The 16,091-nt window shown below is 41.2% G+C and overlaps 2 long non-coding RNA genes across 5 annotated transcripts; both read left to right on the top strand.

The window, feature by feature from the left end:
* The first annotated feature begins 434 nt into the window (after window positions 1–434).
* Window positions 435–9,479, top strand: LOC142101190 (uncharacterized). Of its 4 annotated transcripts, none has more exons than XR_012678971.1 (3): window positions 435–474; window positions 8,076–8,738; window positions 8,994–9,479. It is a non-coding gene; the product is annotated as an uncharacterized LOC142101190 (long non-coding RNA). The 4 variants fall into 4 exon arrangements; XR_012678972.1 differs by lacking the exon at window positions 435–474 and adding an exon at window positions 6,173–6,264; XR_012678970.1 differs by lacking the exon at window positions 435–474 and adding an exon at window positions 7,793–7,947.
* Window positions 9,480–9,544: 65 nt separating this feature from the next.
* LOC142101191 (uncharacterized) lies at window positions 9,545–12,699 on the top strand. The gene is made up of 4 exons (XR_012678973.1): window positions 9,545–9,657; window positions 9,913–10,575; window positions 10,827–11,429; window positions 12,343–12,699. It is a non-coding gene; the product is annotated as an uncharacterized LOC142101191 (long non-coding RNA).
* The last annotated feature ends 3,392 nt before the right edge of the window (window positions 12,700–16,091 follow it).

The raw sequence follows: 16,091 nt of genomic DNA, 5'->3' as shown, positions 1-16,091 counted from the left end.
TTCAGCCTTTACCATGGGAATATACTGAAGATTAAAACCCTACTACATTTTTCTTTTTACTTTGGAAAAGAACTGTTCTAATGAGTGCAAAGGAATTTCAGTTTATCCTCTTCCTGTCACAAATTTGCACTCCCAAACTTCTTGCGCACTCCCCCTACCCCAAAAGCGAAAACCTTAGTTTTTTTTATTAATATGGGATTTGTTGGAAGATTTGTCCATGGACATATGCAGGGATCGGTGCATGGGTGGGGGGTGCAGAAACTGAAGCCTAGGGAGGTAGGTGCAGACAAGTTATATCTCAGCCTTGCCCCTATGCTTATTACAACTCTCCAATTCCCTGTACTTTGAGCTGGTCATGCCCTGGAGCTGTCCCCGGGCTGAAGCTGTAGATATTGAGCCACAGTCCAGTCCCCGAGCTGCAGAGATGAGTGCTGGAGCCTGTGTGCAGAGGGACGTGCTGGCTTCTTTCACACGGTAAATGCTGGCTGCCTGCTAATGTTCCATTGAAGAGAAATTCCTGCTGACCCAGATTAGCCGTCCAGAGTTTGTGCAGCCAAGTGAGTTGGTGCAGTGAGACACACCCTGCAGATTGCTGCCAGCCTGACAAGTGTGACCTCAGCTTGCCAAGTGCTGGATGCCAGCCCAGGGCTCCCGAGCCTCAGCGCAGTGAGAGCTGCGATGGGCACCATGTTACTTGTACGATACCAACATACCTTCTAGACTAGGGGTCAGGGAACTTTTTTACCTTTCACCCCCAAATATATTTAGATACACCGACGTTACCCCCTTGATTTGAAAGGAAAGGAAATCATATATTATTAATTATTGGAATTCAACATTTTATTGAATCCATTCAAAATTTCTTTGAAAGCTTCAACTTCAAAACTTCAGGTTTTGGAGAAATGATTTCGCTTCATTTTTGATACGAGAGCATCAATATTGGGGCATTTTGATGTCAGAGCAATTTGGATACAGTCTTCAGCGTCCAATCAATTTCTCTGCTTTGTTTTTATGTTCGTTAGAGTGGAGAATCCTTGTTGGCAAAGGTAGGTTGTTGCAAAAGGCAGCAGCTTTATGACGCCTCCTCATGTGCAATTTCGATGCCTTTACAGCTGTTGACATCCAAAAATATGACAGATCTGCTTTGTTTTCAAATGTAATATGTGCTTCATTATTACATCGCAGCTCAAGAAGTGTCTCTGCCAACCCTTCAGGCTCTTCTGGTACAACAGCAATTTCACATGTAAAGGGGTCTACAATCCAACTGACAGCATGTGAATCGGCAGCATTACCCCCAGGAATTTCCTTTTTACCCCATTTGGGGTCATTTACACCTGTTCCCTGTCCACTGTTCTAGACTATAGTTACATTTTTTTAACAGGTTCTCTGTGATTACAGCAGTTATAATAAAATGACAGTAAGGCAATGTGGCTATTTTTTATTAATGCAGTATTTCTGGACTAGGCAGAGTTGCTGTTTTCGTTGGGGGAGGGAGGGGTTAATGCCGCTGCTTTGGAGAGCAGTCACGGTCCCTACACTTTTTTAGTCCCTACATTAGTTTCCCGTACTAGATTTATTGTCCGTGTGGGCGGAAGGAGTCTGCTGGTGATGTCATCGGTGTAAATAAATGGCTGCAGGTCGATTAGGCTTCTGTGCCATTTTAAATGTGTGTCTGTGCTGTGCCTCTTGTCTCCTCCAAATAATGGCAGCTGTACCCCCGTCTGTGGCTGCAGGAAACATCTCAATGGCAGCTCAGGTTTAATATCCAGCCAGCAGCTCACTCAGGGATATACCTAAAACATGGCTGTCCTGAGGGCAATGAGTGGAGGGAGTATTAATAGCCCCAGTGCCCAATTCACAGAGGGTAAATAACTGTAATATAATTTCATAGTCTCCACATGTTAAGGAGAAAAAAAAAAGAACAAAATTACCTCACAAGCCCCCAAAACAAGACAACAGTATAAGAGGCTTATTTATTATAGGACAAAATGGCCAGAGACAACGGGTGTTTCGCCCCACACATGGCACGGGGGATTATATGCTGCGCAGAGCAGACTGAGCTGTGATAGTCTCATTCTGTGCGGGGCTCGGAGCAGGTGGGAATGTGAGCTGCCAGTGTACATTACACTACACACACTGTCTGCCTGGTATATCCCTGTGTAATTATAACATCTCTCCGCGGCCTTTGTAAGACGCTCTGTCACATGAAACACGAATCCTCCACCAGCGGCGTTCACTACTAACCCCTCATAGTGTTCTACTTACATAATAATCCCCTCAGGGCAGGACATTCCCGGCCAAAAATACCCAAACAGTGCATTATTGGCTAATAATGCCATATTCTGAGGAGATTATTACTATTAATACTCTGCCAGTGGCTCAGACACTATACACTAATTTGAGCAGCTCGGATCTCGCACATAAGCTATTCTCTATAGTACATGGCGGTAGATTTATCAAACCTTATAAAAAGCAAAAGTGGAGGTGTTGCCCATAGCAACCAATCAGGTTCTAGCTATCATTTATCCTGGCATTCTAGAACCTGATAGCTGGAATCTGATTGGTTGCTATGGGCAACACCTCCACTTTTGCTTTTTAGAAGGTTTGATGAATCTACCCCCATATGGCGGCAATAAGAACAGGCCTCCTCTGGCTTTCTGGCTTGTTGACCCCACAGATGTACAGATGTTATTATGGCAGCATGCTCTGAGCTGTCCGTCTGACAAATTTTCCGGCCATTATGAGTAGAATAATGTCAGAAAATCAGCCAATCAGCTTTGAGAGCTGCATACAATAAACGTCTGGCTATAATACATAATAATGTTAAGCTTTAAGAATCTTCATACTGCTCAGTAATGGTAAATTGCGTGTAACTGTATCATTAGACTTGAAGTTATAAAAGTAGATATATATATTATATATATATATATATATATATATATATATATATTAATAGAGAGAGAGAGAGGTATGTATATATATATATATATATATATATATATATATATATATATATATTGACTGTCTCTTTCTCTCTCTCTAGCTCTTATATTTTTTTGGTGAACTAGAAGCCTAATCTGTGTCTTCATCTTCACTAATAAATAAGCACTGTAATATTTATCATCACTACTACTGGAGGGTAACTTTATCAAATCTTCAAAGGAAAAGTGAAGGTGTTGCCCATAGCAACCAATCAGATTCTAGCTCTAATTTATTTGGCACATTCTATAAAATGATAGCTAGAATCTGATTGGTTGCTATGGGCAACATCTCCACTGTTCATTTTTGGAATGTTCGATAAATCTATTCTACCTCGTACTCTTTTTTTTTTTTTCCTTCGCATTCTAAAGCAGTATATGAAGGTATTCCAGAAAGTATCATAGGGCAATTGACTTAAAAGGGAAGGACTTCACTCAAATGTAATCCTATTTAGGTGTACCCATCACAGCCGCATACCGGAGGCAGCCATTTTGTAAGCTGAACCAATAGTCAGTCAAATGCAGTGTAGGTGCACTGTAAGAACGTGTGCACATTTAGCCATGGGAATAACATTGTTTTAATCATCAAGAAAAGCTGCATGTATATGACATTGTTTGAAAATAAATAAACATTAGTGGAATATCCCTTTAAAAAAAGGTCAATGATTATCTTAATATTGTAGTCTGTATGAAGATAACAAAATCAGATTAGAGACAGTAAATTCAACTAGACAACAAGATAGTATACAATCTAAAATAAAATCAATATCGGTATTAAAAATGACATACGTGTGTGCTCTGGAGTCATTATGGGAGATACTGTTATTAATTATCTATTCTGTCAATCAAGCACCTCCTATCCAATTACTGTATATGACTCATCCTCTTGTTACCTAATTACAATTTAATTGTTTGCACTTCCTTTGTGGTCGGTAAGATGAGCTTCGTAAAACCCTCTCTCCACAGCTGTGAGTCAGCGACTAGTATCGTCCCTGCGTTGTCTGGTGTGAGAAGCAAGAAGACCACGGGGATCATTTCTTAAAGGACCCCTCAACATAAAATTCTTTAAAAAAAACAAATGTTACTATTAACATTCCCAGATATATGTACAGGATACAGAAACTTAGCACTGATCACACAGTGCCCCCACCCCCCATATTTCTCTGTCCGTATTAAAGTACAATACAGTGAACCAATTAGAGCCTCAAATGGCTGATAACAGAGAACACCAACGGCCAGTTGCAAAGATGCAAAAAATGCAGTCTTGCAGCACAAATTCCGCCATGCATCGATTTTTTCCCTATTGCACTCGCTAAGAGAATTGCATAGATTAGCGTGTCAATATATATATATATATATATATATACATATGTCAATATGGTGGATACTGTGGTATGTACTAATGCAAGGGGCCAGAGAGATAGGAGCAATAGTAGCCAAATGCGGGCTAGGCACAGAAATACGCTTTGTGTGACAACCACATGCAAAAACGAGACTTCATGTTGTGGCACAATATATCAAAATGAGATTTTTAGGACCTGATTATAGGTGTATTCCAGTTTACTAGATAACCTGATATCCTCGGAGGAGCCAGTAAGTTTCTACCACCAGAAATAAAGAAAGAATTCACTTTTGTTGCCTTATTATTAAATGACACAACCGGGCAGATTCAATTAGGATTCGCGCCCATTATTACGTGCGGCTGCGCTTCTAAAGTGTCATTACGGTACCGCAACATCGGGACCCCTGCAGCCACGGGTAATCGCGGGGGCGCAAATCCTAATTGAATATGCCCCAAAATCCTATTTGGCAAATCTAATATCTATCCTCTATGAGACCAATGGTTATATACAGTAGAATGTATATAACGCTTACACATCCCGAAGCTTCGTCCATTTTCGGCGAGTCGGCTATACCCAGCCCTTAGCCACAACGCCCTGTGCCATAGGGGCACATTTATCATTTAACATTGAAATAGAGAAATGGTTATCAATCCTTATCGGACGTATAAGTATTGATTCATTTCTCAAATTTATCAAAACCGGAGTACAGAAACAGCAGTCCCGATAATCTACTGTTTCTGTGAAGAAAAAAATCATACTTACCCCCCTCTTCGGAAGCGCTGTCTTCGGGTCTTCTCTTCACTCTTCAAGTGCGCATGTCCAGTTCCAAGAACTGGACATGCGCACACAGATCCCCTCTCTGTCTCTGCAACGATAGTTGCAGAGAGAGAGCACTGAGTGACAGGGAGGGATCATGTGATCCCTCCACACATGCGCTGTCCAGCTCTGCTCTCCGGAGCAGAGCTGACAGCATTAGATTTCCTCATGTACGCCAGCTTCAGCTGTACATTAACATGACAAGTTCCCGAAAAAAATGTTTTTTCGGGACTTGTTAGATTGCGGCCAGGAGCAGTCACCATTCTGTTGAATGGTGACTGCTCCCAAAAATGAAGAGGAATGCAAAGCAGCAGATATCCATGATATCTGCTGCGATGCCCCCTTAATAAATTTGCGGAGGACACTGTGGGACCTTAATTATCCGTTAAAAGCACTATCGTGCTTTATTAAATATGCCCCATAGTGTCAATTTAACGACAGAATTTCCCCGACTCCATCGGCAATAGACACATTTGTGTGATAATATATTTGTACCGACCAGTTTAAACCCGACGATGTTGAGTTTGTGACGAGTGGTGAGCATCGATCAAAGATGGCGGGAGAGGTAAGGGGTGTGTAAACTCTACCAGAGAGCGTATATAGCATACCGTCACAGATAGATATCGGTTCCATTTGCCCTTTATGACATTGAAATTTACAAATGTGAGGACCCCTTACTCTTCTGAATAATTTAAGACAATTGAGGTTTAAACAAGCGGTATTTTAGGAGAAACAAAAAGAAATGAATGAAGAGGACACTGTAAATTCATAGTAGGCAAGACCTTGAAGTGACTTTGTGTTTGGAACGTTTGCCGACACATTCCCATCTTGGCCCAGGAACCTTGCAAATCGCGGAAAGACAGGCTCATTTCTGCAAAACTAAATGTTTTGCCCATTTGTGTATTTTGCAGTTAATAAATTACCTTTAATATGCCCCCCCCCCTCCAAAGTTTAATTACAAAGCAAAACACATGGTCCTGTACACAATGCCTTTTATTATTGAATCAGCTTATAAATGCAGACTGACTATGGGAATGGCATGTCAGTAGCTGTATTGCTTGCAGGTTACCTGAAGTCTGGCGCTGCGTCTGATTGGCTGATTGTGGATCCATCTCTGATGCTGATAGGTGCTTTTCGTCACTGCCCATGGATATATTATAGGCTTTTGTGGATGTGTTTTAGAATGAATTTTTGATACTTTCATTAGTACAGGAGAGAGAATATACCTGTTGTATTATAGAGTTTTTTTATTTTATTCAAATCGAATATGTTTTTTGTAGTCACAACAAATGCTGATATAATTTTCTTGTGCTTATCATCATCATCATTTATTTATATAGCGCCACTAATTCCGCAGCGCTGTACAGAGAACTCACTCACATCAGTCCCTGCCCCATTGGAGCTTACAGTCTAAATTCCCTAACATACACACAGACACTCATAGACAGACAGAGAGGGAGAGACTAGAGTAAATTTTGATAGCAGCCAATTAACCTACCAGTATGTTTTTGGAGTGTGGGAGGAAACCGGAGCACCCAGAGGAAACCCACGCAAACACGGGGAGAACATACAAACTCCACACAGATAAGCCCATGGTTGGGAATTGAACTAATGACACCAGCGCTGTGAGGCAGAAGTGCTAACCATTGAGCCACCGTGCTGCCCCATATGACCTCATTAGGTATATATTTGTGAGTCCCTACCTCAAATGCTGAGAGATTATTATATGGATCTATCACGCTTTTGGTAAATATAAAATTCTTCCTTATGTTAACTTTGAGTCTTCTTCCCTCCAAACGTGTCCCCAGTTCTAGGAATCCTATCACTTTAAAGAATCCTGCCATCCTGAACTCTATTAATATATATATAAATGTTTCTATCGGTCTGTTCTCTCCTCTGAGTTGTACCAGATCAGCTCTTGAAGTCTTTCCTGATCAGTTTTGTTATACATACGGCCCATGCACTATTTTAGTAGCTTTTCTCTGAATTGTTTGTGTTTTTTATATATTTTTGATGATATGGCTCCAGAACTATACACAGTATTCACCTCTTACCTGTCCCCTCCTCTCTCTGTTCACAAATTATGTCTTCAGTTTTCATTTAAAAAAAATCTGGTCAATCTAATAACGTCCATCTTTTAATATTTATTGAAAAGTATTTAATTAAATTGCACTTATGATGCCTAGAAACAAAGAATAGAAACAATTGGATTTAATATGCAGAATTATAAGAATTATAATGTAGACTTGATCGATATTGAAAATTAGGGACATTTTGCAGAGGAACAAAAGCTTTAAAACTGTTAATGGAAATGATGGTCAGCTGGCAGATATGGTTTAAAAGGTCTCATTTTACCATATGCATCCTCCCATTCTCAGCAGTGTGAGTTGATAGAAAATGTAGAATTTTATTACATACATTTAAAACTTTCAGAAATTGTTCTGTCACATTCCCCAGCTCCTCCATCGCCACACCCACTAGTAACTTTCCTGTCACACCAACAAAGCAAAATGTTTTTCCTATAACACACACATTAACTAGTCCCATCCATAGTACAACTAGCCAAGAATGTTGTCATAACATCAGCCACACCCACTAAACCAGCTCTCCAGTGCCACGCCCACCAGGCCACACCCACTAAACCAGCTATCCATTGTCACACCCACCAGCCACACCCATTACATCACACATGGATGACATAGGAGGGTCATTGTTACACCACTTGCCTATATAAGGGGAAGTTTCTGGCCACTAGACATCAGTCTACTACAAGCAGAAAGCAGTAGGACCTGCACCCTGAAGGCTCTGAGGTTAGTCTGGTGGGTATTTCTTGTACTACTAGGTTAATTGGCTTTTGACATTTGTATTGTATTGGCCAATCAGTTGTTTAACCTTATTGACCTTTTATTCATTCTCATTGCCGCTCATCTATATACAGAGACAACAACCCCTTCTTATAGAGGTGCACACAAGCAACAAGGATAAGGGGAACATACTTCAAGGATGATGGATACAGTTTCTACGTCTGGTGACACACACTTCTCCAGGATGTATCGTCCTGGAGAAGAGGTAAGTATAGGCACATTCACCTCCAGGATGAATCATACCATGAAAGCATGGTGTGATGTAGAGCGTCCTGGAGACGTAAGGATAGGCATTTCCACCTCCAGGATGCATCATACCATGACAGCATGGTGAGATATAGACCGTCCTGGAGAAGAAGTTAGTATCAGGCACATCCTTGTCCAGGATGCATCATGCCATGACAGCATGGTGTGATAGCATAATCCTGGAGAAGTAAGGATAGGCACTTTCTCCTCCAGGATGCATCATCGTACTTTAGGCCAATGGGTGCGGTCCTTACTGGGTATAAAGAAATAGGGGCTCATTCTGGAGGAGTACCAACACACATAGGATACACCATACTGTCAATATATCTGTTATTGCTAAGCCCACTACCAAGCTACAAGACGAATGTGTACATTCTTCAAAGATATATTTTCTAGGTCTCGTGGTTCTTAGGAGAAAAATTAGAAGAACAGTTTCAAGAAAACAGGAGGATCGAGACGAGAGGCAAAAAAGGAAGAGATGCCCACCTGAGGTTAGTATCTCGTTACAGACATGGCCGTCTCTGTTGGATGTGTCTGTAGACTGAGCTGGATACCCTAAAACCTAGTTTAGATAATAGTTGAATAAGTCTTCAGTTTTCATTTTAAAAAATCCGGGCAATCTAATTATAACGTACATCTTTTAATATATAATTAATTGGCTTTTGACATTTGTATTGTATTGGCCAATCAGTGGTTTAACCTTATTGACCTTTTATTCATTCTCATTGCCGCTCATCTATATACAGAGACAACAACCCCTTCTTATAGAGGTGCACACAAGCAACAAGGATAAGGGGAACATACTTCAAGGATGATGGATACAGTTCCTACGTCTGGTGACACACACTTCTCCAGGATGTATCGTCCTGGAGAAGAGGTAAGTATAGGCACATTCACCTCCAGGATGAATCATACCATGACAGCATGGTGTGATGTAGAGCGTCCTGGAGACGTAAGGATAGGCATTTCCACCTCCAGGATGCATCATACCATGACAGCATGGTGAGATATAGACCGTCCTGGAGAAGAAGTTAGTATCAGGCACATCCTTGTCCAGGATGCATCATGCCATGACAGCATGGTGTGATAGCATAATCCTGGAGAAGTAAGGATAGGCACTTTCTCCTCCAGGATGCATCATCGTACTTTAGGCCAATGGGTGCGGTCCTTACTGGGTATAAAGAAATAGGGGCTCATTCTGGAGGAGTACCAACACACATAGGATACACCATACTGTCAATATATCTGTTATTGGTAAGCCCACTACCAAGCTACATGACGAATGTGTACATTCTTAAAAGATATATTTTCTAGGTCTCGTGGTTCTTAGGAGAAAAATTAGAAGAACAGTTTCAAGAAAACAGGAGGATCGAGACGAGAGGCAAAAAAGGGAAGAGATGCCCACCTGAGGTTAGTATCTCATCACAGACATGGCCGTCTCCATTGGATGTGTTTGTAGACTGAGCTGGATACCCTAGAAGCTAGTTTAGATAATAGTTAAATAAGTCTTCAGTTTTCATTTTAAAAAATCCGGGCAATCTAATTATAACGTACATCTTTTAATATATAATTAATTGGCTTTTGACATTTGTATTGTATTGGCCAATCAGTGGTTTAACCTTATTGACCTTTTATTCATTCTCATTGCCGCTCATCTATACACAGAGACAACAACCCCTTCTTATAGAGGTGCACACAAGCAACAAGGATAAGGGGAACATACTTCAAGGATGATGGATACAGTTCCTACGTCTGGTGACACACACTTCTCCAGGATGTATCGTCCTGGAGAAGAGGTAAGTATAGGCACATTCACCTCCAGGATGAATCATACCATGAAAGCATGGTGTGATGTAGAGCGTCTTGGAGACGTAAGGATAGGCATTTCCACCTCCAGGATGCATCATACCATGACAGCATGGTGAGATATAGACCGTCCTGGATAAGAAGTTAGTATCAGGCACATCCTTGTCCAGGATGCATCATGCCATGACAGCATGGTGTGATAGCATAATCCTGGAGAAGTAAGGATAGGCACTTTCTCCTCCAGGATGCATCATCGTACTTTAGGCCAATGGGTACGGTCCTTACTGGGTATAAAGAAATAGGGGCTCATTCTGGAGGAGTACCAACACACATAGGATACACCATACTGTCAATATATCTGTTATTGGTAAGCCCACTACCAAGCTACAAGACGAATGTGTACATTCTTCAAAGATATATTTTCTAGGTCTCGTGGTTCTTAGGAGAAAAATTAGAAGAACAGTTTCAAGAAAACAGGAGGATCGAGACGAGAGGCAAAAAAGGAAGAGATGCCCACCTGAGGTTAGTATCTCATCACAGACATGGCCGTCTCTGTTGGATGTGTCTGTAGACTGAGCTGGATACCCTAAAAGCTAGTTTGGATAATAGTTGAATAAGTCTTCAGTTTTCATTTTAAAAAATCCGGGCAATCTAATTATAACGTACATCTTTTAATATTTAATTGGCTTTTGACATTTGTATTGTATTGGCCAATCAGTGGTTTAACCTTATTAACCTTTTATTCATTCTCATTACCACTCATCTATATACAGAGACAACAACCCCTTCTTATAGCGGTGCACACAAGCAACAAGGATAAGGGGAACATACTTCAAGGATGATGGATACAGTTCCAACGTCTGGTGACACACACTTCTCCAGGATGTATCGTCCTGGAGAAGAGGTAAGTATAGGCACATTCACCTCCAGGATGAATCATACCATGACAGCATGGTGTGATGTAGAGCGTCCTGGAGACGTAAGGATAGGCATTTCCACCTCCAGGATGCATCATACCATGACAGCATGGTGAGATATAGACCGTCCTGGAGAAGAAGTTAGTATCAGGCACATCCTTGTCCAGGATGTATCATGCCATGACAGCATGGTGTGATAGCATAATCCTGGAGAAGTAAGGATAGGCACTTTCTCCTCCAGGATGCATCATCGTACTTTAGGCCAATGGGTGCGGTCCTTACTGGGTATAAAGAAATAGGGGCTCATTCTGGAGGAGTACCAACACACATAGGATACACCATACTGTCAATATATCTGTTATTGCTAAGCCCACTACCAAGCTACAAGACTAATGTGTACATTCTTCAAAGATATATTTTCTAGGTCTCGTGATTCTTAGGAGAAAAATTAGAAGAACAGTTTCAAGACAACGGGGATCAGGATGAGAAGCAAAAAAGGAAGAGATGCCCACCTGAGGTTAGTATCTCATCACAGACATGGCCGTCTCCATTGGATGTGTTTGTAGACTGAGCTGGATACCCTAAAAGCTAGTTTAGATAATAGTTGAATAAGTCTTCAGTTTTCATTTTAAAAAATCCGGGCAATCTAATTATAACGTACATCTTTTAATATTTAATTGGCTTTTGACATTTGAATTGTATTGGCCAATCAGTGGTTTAACCTTATTGACCTTTTATTCATTCTCATTACCGCTCATCTATACACAGAGACAACAACCCCTTCTTATAGAGGTGCACACAAGCAACAAGGATAAGGGGAACATACTTCAAGGATGATGGATACAGTTCCTACGTCTGATGACACACACTTCTCCAGGATGTATCGTCCTGGAGAAGAGGTAAGTATAGGCACATTCACCTCCAGGATGAATCATACCATGAAAGCATGGTGTGATGTAGAGCGTCCTGGAGACGTAAGGATAGGCATTTCCACCTCCAGGATGCATCATACCATGACAGCATGGTGAGATATAGACCGTCCTGGAGAAGAAGTTAGTATCAGGCACATCCTTGTCCAGGATGCATCATGCCATGACAGCATGGTGTGATAGCATAATCCTGGAGAAGTAAGGATAGGCACTTTCTCCTCCAGGATGCATCATCGTACTTTAGGCCAATGGGTGCGGTCCTTACTGGGTATAAAGAAATAGGGGCTCATTCTGGAGGAGTACCAACACACATAGGATACACCATACTGTCAATATATCTGTTATTGCTAAGCCCACTACCAAGCTACATGACGAATGTGTACATTCTTCAAAGATATATTTTCTAGGTCTCGTGATTCTTAGGAGAAAAATTAGAAGAACAGTTTGCAAGACAACAGGAGGATCAGGATGAGAAGCAAAAAAGGAAGAGATGCCCACCTGTTAGTATCTCATCACAGACATGGGCGTCTCCGTTGGATGTGTCTGCAGACGGAGCTGGATACCCTAAAACCTAGTTTGGTCATTTAACTCTGCATAGCCTCTTAGTGCCCAGAGGGAAGGGCGGTCCTTCTAGCCATGGTTCCCCAGAGGTTTCCTCCACAGGGGGTTTTTCCTCTCCTGAGTGCTGAAGGACGACTCTTTGTGAGTCCAGAGGCTTCCCCCATCTTGGTCCTCTTATAGGACAGGTTTGTAAGAGCCACATGACCGTTTTATAATGCAGAGTAGAAAAATTACATTTGACTTATCAGACAAACCCTTAATAAATTAATAACAAAAAAAACAACTAAATTTGATTAGTCTTGAGAATATTCAATAAAGTCAATTTAAAGTATTATATTGAGTCCATTGTGTTTTTATTTATGCATTAAAGTATCATACATACTATTGGGCAGTTGTTGGTACATTTAAATGTCATGTCTTGAGGCACAGGGAGACCAGGATGGGGGAAGGTTATTAAAAACTCGGAGGAACCTGTAAGAATATTCTGCGTTTCATTCCAAATGGTCTGAAGAAAGCACCTCCGTATCTGTTCTTTTAAGGGAACCGATGCTGTATTGCTATAACTTTGAACTTTCCAAACTCAGTGGAACAAGTCAACTAAACCCTCAATGCATCCTGGACAATTTAAGTTACTAGAAAAGGCAATTTATATATCTACGGTGTACACATACACACATATATATATATATATATATATACATACATACATACATACATACATACATATCTATATATACACATACATATGTGTGTATGTGTATATATATATATATATATATATATATATATATATATTTTTATATACATATATAATGTTCTCTAAGCGAACAGAAGTCAATATTAATTGATACAAGGTAGGTACATGACTTTCTCCCCAGGACTAGTATATATAATTCTAGAGGCACACATCACCTTTACATGTATGTACAGCAAGAGGTGACATTGTTTGGAGAATCTGGTTTTTCCAGCGAGTTCTTTACAATTTAAACAAACATTCTGTAACACACACGTTACATACTAGAATTTAACCTAAGTTATTTGCATTTTGAGTATTCTGAACATCCGAAATATTGTCAATTGCATAATCCAGACCCAGTAATGTATTCTCTAGCGCCATCACATTAATGCTAACTTGCTGGTTTAGAGAAGTACTTTTGTTTCTGTATGATGGGAAATTATTGGGGCTGTGTTTACATTTGGTGCTGATCTAGGTATCGTCAGTGAATATGCCCTAAATTATCCGGTGTGCAGCCGGCTCGTTCGTTTGCAACATTCATCATTACCATTTATTTATATAGCGCCACTGATTCCACAGCGCTGTACAGAGAACTCATTCACATCAGTCCCTGCCCCATTGGAGCTTACAATCTAAATTCCCTTATATACACATACACTCACACACACACACAGACAGAGACTAGGGTCAATTTGTTAGCAGCCAATTAACCTACCAGTATGTTTTTGGAGTGTGGGAAGAAACCGGAGCACCCAGAGGAAACCCACGCAAACACAGGGAGAACCATACTCAACAGTGTTGAGAGGCAGAAGTGCTAACCAATAAGCCAGATGTATAAACTATTTAATGCAAAACAAAGCAGAATGGGGAACATCCCAGATAACGGCTTGTTCTTTCTACGTTTTATTTGCCTGCCATTTTATTAAATCTAAAAAGAAATCATGTTAATGCAGACAGGGGAGTGCTGTTCCCTTCCGCCACACGGGGCAGCATTGGTACACCGGCTGCGCGCTACTCGCTCTGGTCACATGACACTCACTCCAGGAGAGAGCGCGGTGAGAGGAGACTGGCGACACCCTACGCTCCTCCGGCCAACCACTCCGGGAGAGCGGCCACTGACCGGAGCATTCGGGGAAAGAGGCAAGTGAGCCTCCTCTTTGACACTCCTCGGTGCCGTCTAAGACAAGGTCCTTTCCTCGCCCCGTGGGAGGCACATCGCACACAAGAAAATATCTGGGCGGTGGCCAGATATTAACTGTTCTATACCAGCGTGTGGCCTGCAGTGACCTTTAAAAGGATTACCCCCCAGAAGTCCACTGTGCATTAAAAATCTCTCCCCCCCACAATCACAACTTAAAAAATTCTACTCCTACCAGATTAAGGGCATACATGCTAACTTTTCCTCCTTGGCTTCAGGGAGATCCCAGGGGAGGTGGGCACGCGGGGGCAGGGTTTGATGAATTACATCATTTTGGCCTCGCCCCCTAGACGATTGTCACAATTTTGGCCAATTACAGCAGGGGGTGGGGCTAAGATGACGCAATATTGGAGTCATTAACCCCCCCCCCCCTCGAACACTTATCTATCGTGTGGGCGAGAACTGGGAGGTTGCCCTGCTCTCCCGGGAGCCCTCCCAGACATTCCGGGACAGTAGGCAACTATACGTTAAAGAAAAGCAGCTAATGAATCTCTAGAGACTGAAGTGTCTTTTACATTTCTGTCTCCATTACTGAAGTCATGTTGTCTTACCTGTCAGTCTTTGATTAAATCTTGGTCTCCAAGAAAATGGCCACCTCCATAGGCATCAATGCATGGACATAGGACACAATTTCTGAACTGTGTCATCATGCCACAAATGGCAAGTATAAGTAAGTGGCCTATGGATAAATAAAATCACTTATCACCACAATTTAGCAAAATTATATTTCCCAGGAGCAGCTGAGGAATACTTGCGGTTATCGTTGCCAGGAACCCTTTCTAGTATAGGGCGAAGCAAATACAATTCCTACACGGGTGTTTTCGCTGTAAATGTCATTTGATTGACATTCAGAAAGTTGACAACATTAGGTCAACAATTCAAATGTCGACCGTATTACAGGGTTAGTGATATTATTGTTGACCTAATAATAGTCGGTCTAAATTTAAATCACTGACCCAATAATAACGTCAGTGGGCCCGATTCATTAAGGAAAGTTCAGCAAAAAATTGAGCAAGTTTTTTGGACAAAACCATGTTACAATGCAAGGGGCGCAAATGAGTTTATTATTTTGCACGTAAGGAAAATACTGACTGTTTTTTCATCTAGCACACAAATACTTGATAGCTTATTTTTACACTGAAATTTAGTTGATCTAGGATATGCCCTACCCCAACTATACATCTGCCATCACGTTGTAAATTTACCTCCCCTTCAATGCAATATGGTTTTGTCTTACTTGCTTACTTTTGCTTAACTTTCTTTAATGAATCAGTCCTAATATCATTATTGTTGACTTTTCACGTGTCGACCATATAAATGTTGATCATGTAACTGTCAATGATGTGTATCACACCCAAATTAAGTAACTTACAAGAAGGTTATTTCAGCAGCTGAATCACAGTGATGTAATGATTTATTATTTGCTTCTGAATGTAGCAGATGATTTACGTTACAAATTATTTAGCCACTTCATCATCATTATCATTTATTTATATAGCGCCACTGAATCCGCAGCGCTGTACGGAGAACTCACTCACATTAGTCCCTGCCCCATTGGGGCTTACAGTCTAAATTCCCTAACACACACACACACACACACACACACAGACACACACACAGACAGAGAGAGAGAGAGACTAGGATCAATTTGAGAGCAGCCAATTAACCTACCAGTATGTTTTTGGAGTGTGGAAGGA

The sequence above is a fragment of the Mixophyes fleayi genome, chromosome 9, assembly GCF_038048845.1.
Source record: "Mixophyes fleayi isolate aMixFle1 chromosome 9, aMixFle1.hap1, whole genome shotgun sequence".
Taxonomy (NCBI): domain Eukaryota; kingdom Metazoa; phylum Chordata; class Amphibia; order Anura; family Limnodynastidae; genus Mixophyes; species Mixophyes fleayi.
Note: the sequence above shows the minus strand (reverse complement) of the source record. Positions and strands in the feature narration are given on the sequence as shown.